General features: G+C 36.1%; 1 long non-coding RNA gene across 1 annotated transcript; it reads right to left on the minus strand.

Moving 5' to 3' along the window:
- Positions 1-265: 265 nt before the first annotated feature.
- Positions 266-3024, minus strand: LOC112586168. The gene is made up of 3 exons (XR_003110567.3): positions 2943-3024; positions 2275-2336; positions 266-402 (listed from the first exon to the last, which is right to left on the minus strand). It is a non-coding gene; the product is annotated as an uncharacterized LOC112586168 (long non-coding RNA).
- Positions 3025-8636: the final 5612 nt, after the last annotated feature.

Here is an 8636-nt window from a genome sequence, read left to right on the forward strand (position 1 = left end):
CTTTGCTGCATCTCGTGGGTCTTTCTTTGTGATGTGTGGACTCAACTGTGCCTGCTTCAGTAGTTGTGGTGTCCAGGCTTGCTTGTCTCGGAGCATGTGAGATCTTAGTTGACCGACCAAGGATCAAAGCTGCATGCCCTGCGTTGCAAGGCAGGTTCTTAACCACTGGACCACCAGGGAAGTCCTCTGATATTTAAATTTTTGTATTCACATATTTCAAAGAGAAGTAGAAACTCAAATGAAACAAATGCTATGCTGTGCCTCTTACAGGCTTTGCCAAGTCAAATTTGCTTGTAGTACAATTTCATTCCACACCATACACACACAACAAAAGCTTCTTGAGAATTATTATCTAAGGGAGTATGATGACTCATTATCTTGATTTCACAGAAGGAAGTCAAACTGAAAATTCAAGAATAAAAGAGAAATCTCAGTAAGAAATCTCTCAGTTTCTTCTCTTTTTGCAAAATTCTCTGGAATGGCTTCTGATATTCCAACTCCTCTGCTTTGATTTAGAAGTTTGCAATCCCAGAGTCAGAGAGGGACCAGCTTATTCAAAGCATTTAAAAGGCCATACTACTTCTAGAACACCAATTTCATTTATTTGTTCTGAATGTTTGACCATCTGAATGTATTTTGAGCTGATTATCTTAAGCTATAAGATAAATATACACAAAACAGAAGAGATAAACTGAAATGAGCATTTTTAAAGTGAGCAATCTATTCTGGAAATTCTGAAGTGAATATTTTTGGCTAGAAGCTCTCTTATAGGAATTACAAAGAGTAGATTTATTCTCAAAAAGTGGTAGATTGTTTGGTAGGCTTCTTGCTTTCCTTTTACAAGCATGTAAAAAGTCAACTTGTTGAAGTGTGAATATTTTCCAAAAGTTATAGAAAGAATTCAAAAGACTTGTGGATTTTTAAAAAATCAATGTAGAAGTGATTTCACCAAAAAGGCAGCCTAGGACACCCCAGCCTCCCTCCCACAAAATTAAAAATCCACCAGCTAGTCACAAATAAAAACATCTCTGGGGGAGCTCTGGAGTCCGTTTAAGAAACTGGCAAACCCAGTGGAACAAAAAAGGAGAAGCAAGACAGTTTTGTTTTGCCTGCTTTTCCCCATCTCTCAAGCTGGCTTAGGGCCAAGAGGGACCTCCCCAGTAAAAATTTCCCCTCACCAGGAAAGCACAGTGAGCAACCAGCTTCTCCAGCTTTTGGGGCTGGGCACAAAGGTCCCACTTCCGTCTTACTCCACCCAGACCGTTAATGCTGAGACATATAGAGACGGCTAGGAACAGGAAGAAAAGCAGAGGCTGCCAGTAGCAGCCCACAGAGGGAGCAATCATAGTTCACAGTGGCCTGCTTTGCAGACAAACCCAGCGTCATTTACCACTGGGAAAAAAACCAATGGCCAGACGAACTGCTGTAGACCTCCTGTAGATCTTAGCAGCATTTGTAGCACAGGTATTTGTGTTTGCTGGTGCCAGTCACCTAAGGCCCTTCCTTCTCTCTCCCTACTGCCCCTACTGGAGCCCAGAAATCACACTGGCAGCCAACCCAGTCCTCTGAATCTCTGAGAATGGAAGACACCAGCTTAGAACCCCATAACTGACCTTCTTCATGGTGCATGTACCCCAGCCTGGCCCCCACATCTGTGCTCTTGTACACCACTGGCCTGACACCTATCATCAGATTCCACTGCCACGTGCCTGCCTTGGGAGAAACTGTAGAGCCATGAGAGACCATGTCAACAGCTAGGGTCCCCGAGCTGTTTTGGGGCCTGGATCAAGCCCTATCTTCTGTCTCTGGTCAGCATCACTGTGCTCATCATCAGCCAGCAACTTCACCTGTGCACTTGCATGCCCTTAGCTTGACCTTCATCATTGGTCTTCAGGCCATAAACCCATGATGAAAGCCAGTAGCCATGGTACTGCTTACTGACAGCCAGGGTCCCTACCACTGCATGCGTGTTAGCAACCACTCCCTATCACTACAGAGGCATCTGTAGCACACCACTGGCTCCAGCCACTACTGCTGCCTACTCTGGTCCCTGTATGTGATTGAAGTTCAGTTGTTATCAGCATAAAATAGACTACTATTTATAAGAGGCTTTGTGTAATACTTTGATAAAATAAGAATTTACTGTATGTAAAAGAAGATTTTAAAATGGATTAAAAAAAGATAAACCGCTACAATATTGTAGAGTAATTATCCTTCAATTAAAATAAATTAATTTTTTAAAAAAGATAAAGAGAAGGAAATCAAAGTACATACCACTACGGAAATCACCAATCCAGAAAGGAACACAGCAAGAGAGAAATAAAGGAACAAGGAACCTATAAAACAATCAGAAAGCAATTAATATGATGAGATTAGTAAGTTTTGAGCTGTCAATAATTACTTTAAATGTAAACAAACTAAAATTCTTAAATCAAAGGACATAAGTGTGGCTAGATGGATCAAAACAAAGACAATTGCATGCTGCCTACAGGAAATTCACTTCAGTTTTTAGGGCACACCCAGACTTAAATTAAGGGGATAGAAAAAGATATATCACTCAAGTGGAGCCCTAAAGAGCAGGAATAGCCATACTTATATCAGACAAAATAAACTTTAAGCCTAAAATAGTAATAAGAGACAAAGAAGCTCATTGTATTGATATAATGACAAAGCACTCAGTTCATCAAGAAAGTATAACAATTGTAAATATATATATATATCCCAGCATCAGAACACCTAAATATATTAAGCAAATTCTAAGACATCTGAAGAGGGAAATAGACAACAGTATAGTAATATTGTGAACTTTAATACCACACTTTTAACAACGGATAAGTCATCCAGACAGAAAATCAACAGAGAAACATTGGACTTGGACTATACTTTAGGCCAATTGAGCCAAACAGATATAAATATAGAACATTTTATCCAATAGAACTTACATTCTTTTCAAAGTCATGCAGAACATCCACCAAGAGAGATCATATAGATAAGTCACAAGTCTTAGAAATTGTAAGGTTGAAATCATACCAAGTAAGTTTTCCAACCACGATGGTATAAAACTAGAAACCAATAACAGGAAGAAATCTGGGAAATATACAACTATGGGGAAGTTAAACAACACACTTTTGAGTAAACAATGGCTCAAAGAAGAAATAAAAGGAAAAATATAAATATATCTTGAATCAAATGAAAATGAAACACAACATATCAAAACAAAGGGGAAAAATCCTTTGGCGTTTGTCTTGACAATGATTATTTTTAATATGGTACCAAAAGCACAAGCTAAAAAGCAAAAATAAATAAGTGTGACTACATCTAATTTAAAAGTTCCTGCATAGCAAAAAAAAAAAAAAAGAAAAAAAGGAGCCTACAAAATAAGAGAAAATATTTGCAAATCACATATCTGATAAGAGGCTAATATCCAAAATATAGAATGAACTCAACCACAGCAACAAAACAACCATTTTTTTAAAAAATGGCAAAGGACCTGAATAGACATTTTTTCCAAAGAAGACATACAAATGGTCAACAGGTACCTGAAAAGGTTCTCAACACTATTAACCATCAGGGGAATGCAAATCAAAATGAGAATGAAATATCACCTTATACTGATTAATGGGGTTACCATAAAAAACACAAGAGAAAAGAAGTATTGGCAAGAATCTGGAGAAAAGAGAATCTTTAAAAAATTAAAAATAAAGCTACTATATTATCCAACAATTCTATTTCTGAGTATATATCCAAAGGAAATAAAAATAGGGTCTTTAAGAGGTACCTGCACTTCCATGTTCATTACAGGATTGTTCACAATAGCCAAAATATGGAAACAACCTAAAGTTGTTTCATTCATTCAGGATGAATGAATAAAGAAGATGTGGCACATATATAATTGAATATTATTTAGCCATGAGAAAGAAGGCAATTGGCATTTACAACAACATGGATAAAACTTGAGAGCATTATGGTAAGTGAAATAAATCAGGTAGAGAAATACAAACACTGTATAATATCATTTCTATGTGAAACCTTAAAAAGCCAAAGAAACAGAATAGAGTGGTAATTACCAAGACCTGGGATGGGGAAAATGGGAAGATGTTGATTAAAGGTACAAATTTCTAGTTATAAGGCAAATAATTTCTGGGGATCTGGTATACAGTATGGTGACTATAGTTAATAATACTGTATTATGCACTTGAGGGGGCTTTCCAGGTGGCTCAGTGGTAATGAATTTGCCTGCCAGTGCAGGAGATGCAGGTTCCACCCCTGGGTTAGGAAGATCCTCTGGAGAAGGAAATGGCAATTGAGAAGGAAATAGTATTCTTGCCTGGGAAATCCTAGACAAAGGAACCTGGCTGGCTACATTCCATGGGGTCACAAAAGAGTCGGAAATGAGTCATTTTTATACAAAAAAATGACTTTTTTGTATAATAAGAACATTATACACTTGAAAATTGCTGATAGTGTAGATCTTCAATATTCTCATCACAAGAAATGGTCATTATGCTGCAGGATGGCTGTGTTAGCTGAAGCTATGGTGGTGATCATTTTGTAATATATAAGTATATCAAGTAAACACATTTTACACCTTAAGTGCTTTATATCAATTATATCTCAATAAAGCTGGAAAAAAATAAAAGTCAACGTACTAGAGTTCCATGAGTTATGGACAGAAGATCAAATGATTTGGGTTCAAGTCTCTGCTCCGCCACTAACGTGTAATCTTGGGTAAGTCATATTACTAAGACCTTTGATCTTAGCTCTTAGCTTTTATGCCTGGAATAAAAAGAATAAGTTCACTCAAGATCACCATGATATAAACTGAGACAGAATTTAAACTCAGAAAGTCTAATTCCTAGGAATGAGTTCTTAACCTTTAGACCAACTGATTTTCTACAGATGCTAAAGTAACTCCATAAATTACCTTTTTTCCAATAAATGGTGCTGGAACAACTGAATGTCCACATGGAATAAAATGAATATTGGTTTTTGCTTCACACCAAATGCAAAAATTAACATAAAATGTCATATACCTAAACATAAAAGCTAAAATTATCCAATTTCTAGAAGAAAACACAAAATAAAATTTTCAGACCTTGGATTAGGCAAAGATTTTTAGGCAAGATTATAAAAGTACTAATATGAACTTTTGAAAAAATTGTTCAGTTTGACCCTATTGAAATTCGAATCTGCTGCTTTTCAAACACTTCTAAGAAAATGAAAATTTAAGACATAAACAGGGAGAAAGCATTTGTGTTGAATATATCTGATAAGATTCATAATTGAAATCTTTAAAAACTCATACAGATCAACAATAAGATCATTTAATAACAAAAAGGGACAATTTTTGAACAAGTACTTCATAGAAGAAAGTATATAATTGGTCAATAAGCACGTGAAAAATGCACTCAAGATCATTAGTGGCTAGATGGGTTGATAGCTTTATCAAAGCTCATCAAAAACTACACTTTATAAGGGTGCTTTTTACTGTGTGTAAGATAATTTGGATTCATCTGCTTTTTCATATCCTTATTCAAATGGAACATCAGTATGACAAGTTCCAGGATTTGTCAAAAATGGGAAATAGTGTCATCTTCGTTTCAAAATGACAGGTCTTAAGTATGGGGAAGAAGCCAACACCCTTTTGGAACCATGAGTATTCCTCAGACTCCATCTGTTGCTCTGATTGGAATTTCAACAGATTTACAGACAGACTCCTACAGGAGATGCTGCAGCACCCTCAGTTGCTTCATTCACTAGGTCATCCATAAATTGTGGGGCAGTTTCTACCACTTTGCTTCATCATCTGAGGCTCAGATGACTCCAAGTCTATCTGAAATTTTCATTTCAGCGAGGGAGGCTCAACAAATGGTATGAAAATTTCAAAAATGACTAATACAGAGCTCTCTCTTTTAAAAACCATAATTTGAGTTAAATAATTTTTAAAAGTTCTTAAACTTGTCATGTTTTAAAGATAAATAACATGGTTTATAAGCAAGAAGCTAAAAAAGAAAATAAAGACAAATTTTAAAGTACTTACTGACTGTACATTATTATTTTTTGAGTTTTTATAGCAACTTTATTCTTTTTTTATAAATTTGCTTTTAATTGGAGAATAATTGCTTTACAGCATTACATGAGTTTCTGCCATACGTCAACATGAATCAGCTATAGGTATACATATGTCCCCTCCCTCTTGGACCTCCCTCCTACCCCATCCCACCCCTCTAGGTTATGACAAAGCACAGATTAAATAATGATGCATTATTAAAATAAAATTTTATAAATTTAAAATATAGAAAAAATAAAATATCATCATTTATGATGTTTACCCTTTAAAGTTAAATACTATTCAGAAGCAAAAGTTTTATTTGTTTTGGCTCAACACCATTTTTGGTGGTTAGTCACTAGGTCATGTCTGACTCTTTTGTGAACCCATGAACTGTATCCTGCCAGACTCCTCCATGGGATTTCCCAGACAAGAGTTCTGGAGTGGGTTGCCATTTCCTTCTCCAAGGCATCTTCCTGGCACAGGCATTGAACCTGCATCTCTTGCTTGGCAGGTGGATTTTTTACCACTGAGCTACCTGTGAATCTGATATTCAAAAAGCAAAAGTAGTGTGCTTTTAATGTTTCTCTAGTGATTTAAAACAAATTGCTAAGCACACTCATGTTTCTAATTTTTTATTTTTCAATGATTTACTAGAGTAGTTAACAAAATCAACTACATTCAATTTCTAAAGGCTTTGTCAAAAAAATATGAAATGAAAAATAATTTTCAAGAGCATTTCTTCAATCACAAGTACTTCAAATAATACAGGTTAGATATTATCTTTATGTCTGCAAAATCATACTTCTCATGTTTGTTTAACGTAACTATCATGATAAATATGGAGGAAACTTGATTCAATCTCATTAAAAGTACGAGACATTGTACTGATCATAGGATTTTACAGATGGAAAAAGAGCCTTGGTTTTCCTTCCCAAGTGCACACTTAGACACACTTATACCTCTAAGAAAATTTCCATTTTATAAAATATAAATTTATTGTATAAGCCAAAAAACTTATGTTAGCATGCTCTGTACCATCAGAAATAGCAACCTGGCTGACTTCCGTTGTCTTATAAACAATGAGATAGCCACTCAGAGTAAAAGTGTAAAAGCAATTTTGAAGAACTTGGGAACAAGTAAAAGCAGTATGTGAAAATAATTATTAATCGCAGGAGAGCATCACGCACACTCTCAGAATGTTTCCACTCTGGTCCAAGCAATGGGTGGGACAGGGCTAGTTTCAAGGCCGACATTGGGGATGACATGAAGGATCACAGACTTGGTGACCTGTATGGCATTTCACCAGAAGCTGTGTTAGCATAAAACGTTTTGGCTTTTCTCTTCAGCTCTGCCAGAGAAAATAATTTCCTCTGAGAATCTCTAGCTTAGAATCTAGGTTAATGGAAGGTTTTTTTCTAAACCAGCCAAATTTTCTTTTTCAGAATGAAACCACAGAAGCAAATATGGTTTGAGGTTAACTAAATCCCATAACGAGGAAGAAGGAAGTTTGTCAAATAAAAGCTCAAAGGGATTTTTGATGAAAGAATTACTTAAATTCCCTTCTTCTTCCCCACTAAGAGAAAGAAATTCCACAAGCATATTAAGCCTTCACACATTCAATTATAAAACCTTTAAAAATGAAAGTTAAAAAAAAAAAACATTTAACAATTAACTATCTAACCAATTCTGAAATTAAGCAATATTAACATATTATATTAGCTTTAGACCTTTTTTAATGTAAAAAATGATATAGGTACTAAAACCCCACTGGGTAATCCTTTTTTTCCTTTCACTAACAAACTCCTATAATAGTGTCATTCTCATTAATGCTCTGAACTAATGAAATAAAATTCCTATGTTAAGGCAAGACAAAAAAAACTTAACATCAATTTTTTTCTCTGCCCATTTCAGAATCCTACCTCCTCTCTAGTGTGCATTATTCGTCTGGCTTATACATTAACCAGACCTCCCCAATGGCAAAAATACCTGCTCAGCCACAAATTTCCATTTTTCTTCTTCTGGCACCAGCCATGTAACTCCTTTAGAAGATGACATTTCTTTCTCAGTTCTACAAAGGGTCACAATGACCCACCACTCGCCTTCTATGCTCAGACCTCTTTGGTGAACTTTGGTGAACAATGCCAATGTATCATTTCCTTTAAAGATAGTGGTTGGTGCTGAACAGACTGGTCAGACGGGAAGTTCTTAGAGTAAATATTTACGGCCTTATTATTACTAGCTATACTGTTACTATTCTGCCTATTTTATAAGATTATTGCTTCTTGCATTATCAAAATTTGTGACTAAGCCTCATATAAAATTAATGTTGATTTGTTGTTATTTAGATGCTAAGTTATGTGTGACTCTTGTGACCCCATGGACTGTAGCCCACCAGGCTCCTCCTTCTTGTCCATGGGATTTCCCAGGCAAGAATTCTGGAGTGGGTTTCCATTTCATTCTCCATAATGTTGATTGCTGCTACCACTACTGCTAAGTCACTTCAGTCGTGTCCGACTCTGTGCGACCCTATAGACAGCAGCCCACCAGGCTCCCCCGTCCCTGGGATTCTCCAGGCAAGAACACT

The sequence above is a fragment of the Bubalus bubalis genome, chromosome 7 (assembly GCF_019923935.1).
Source record: "Bubalus bubalis isolate 160015118507 breed Murrah chromosome 7, NDDB_SH_1, whole genome shotgun sequence".
Taxonomy (NCBI): domain Eukaryota; kingdom Metazoa; phylum Chordata; class Mammalia; order Artiodactyla; family Bovidae; genus Bubalus; species Bubalus bubalis.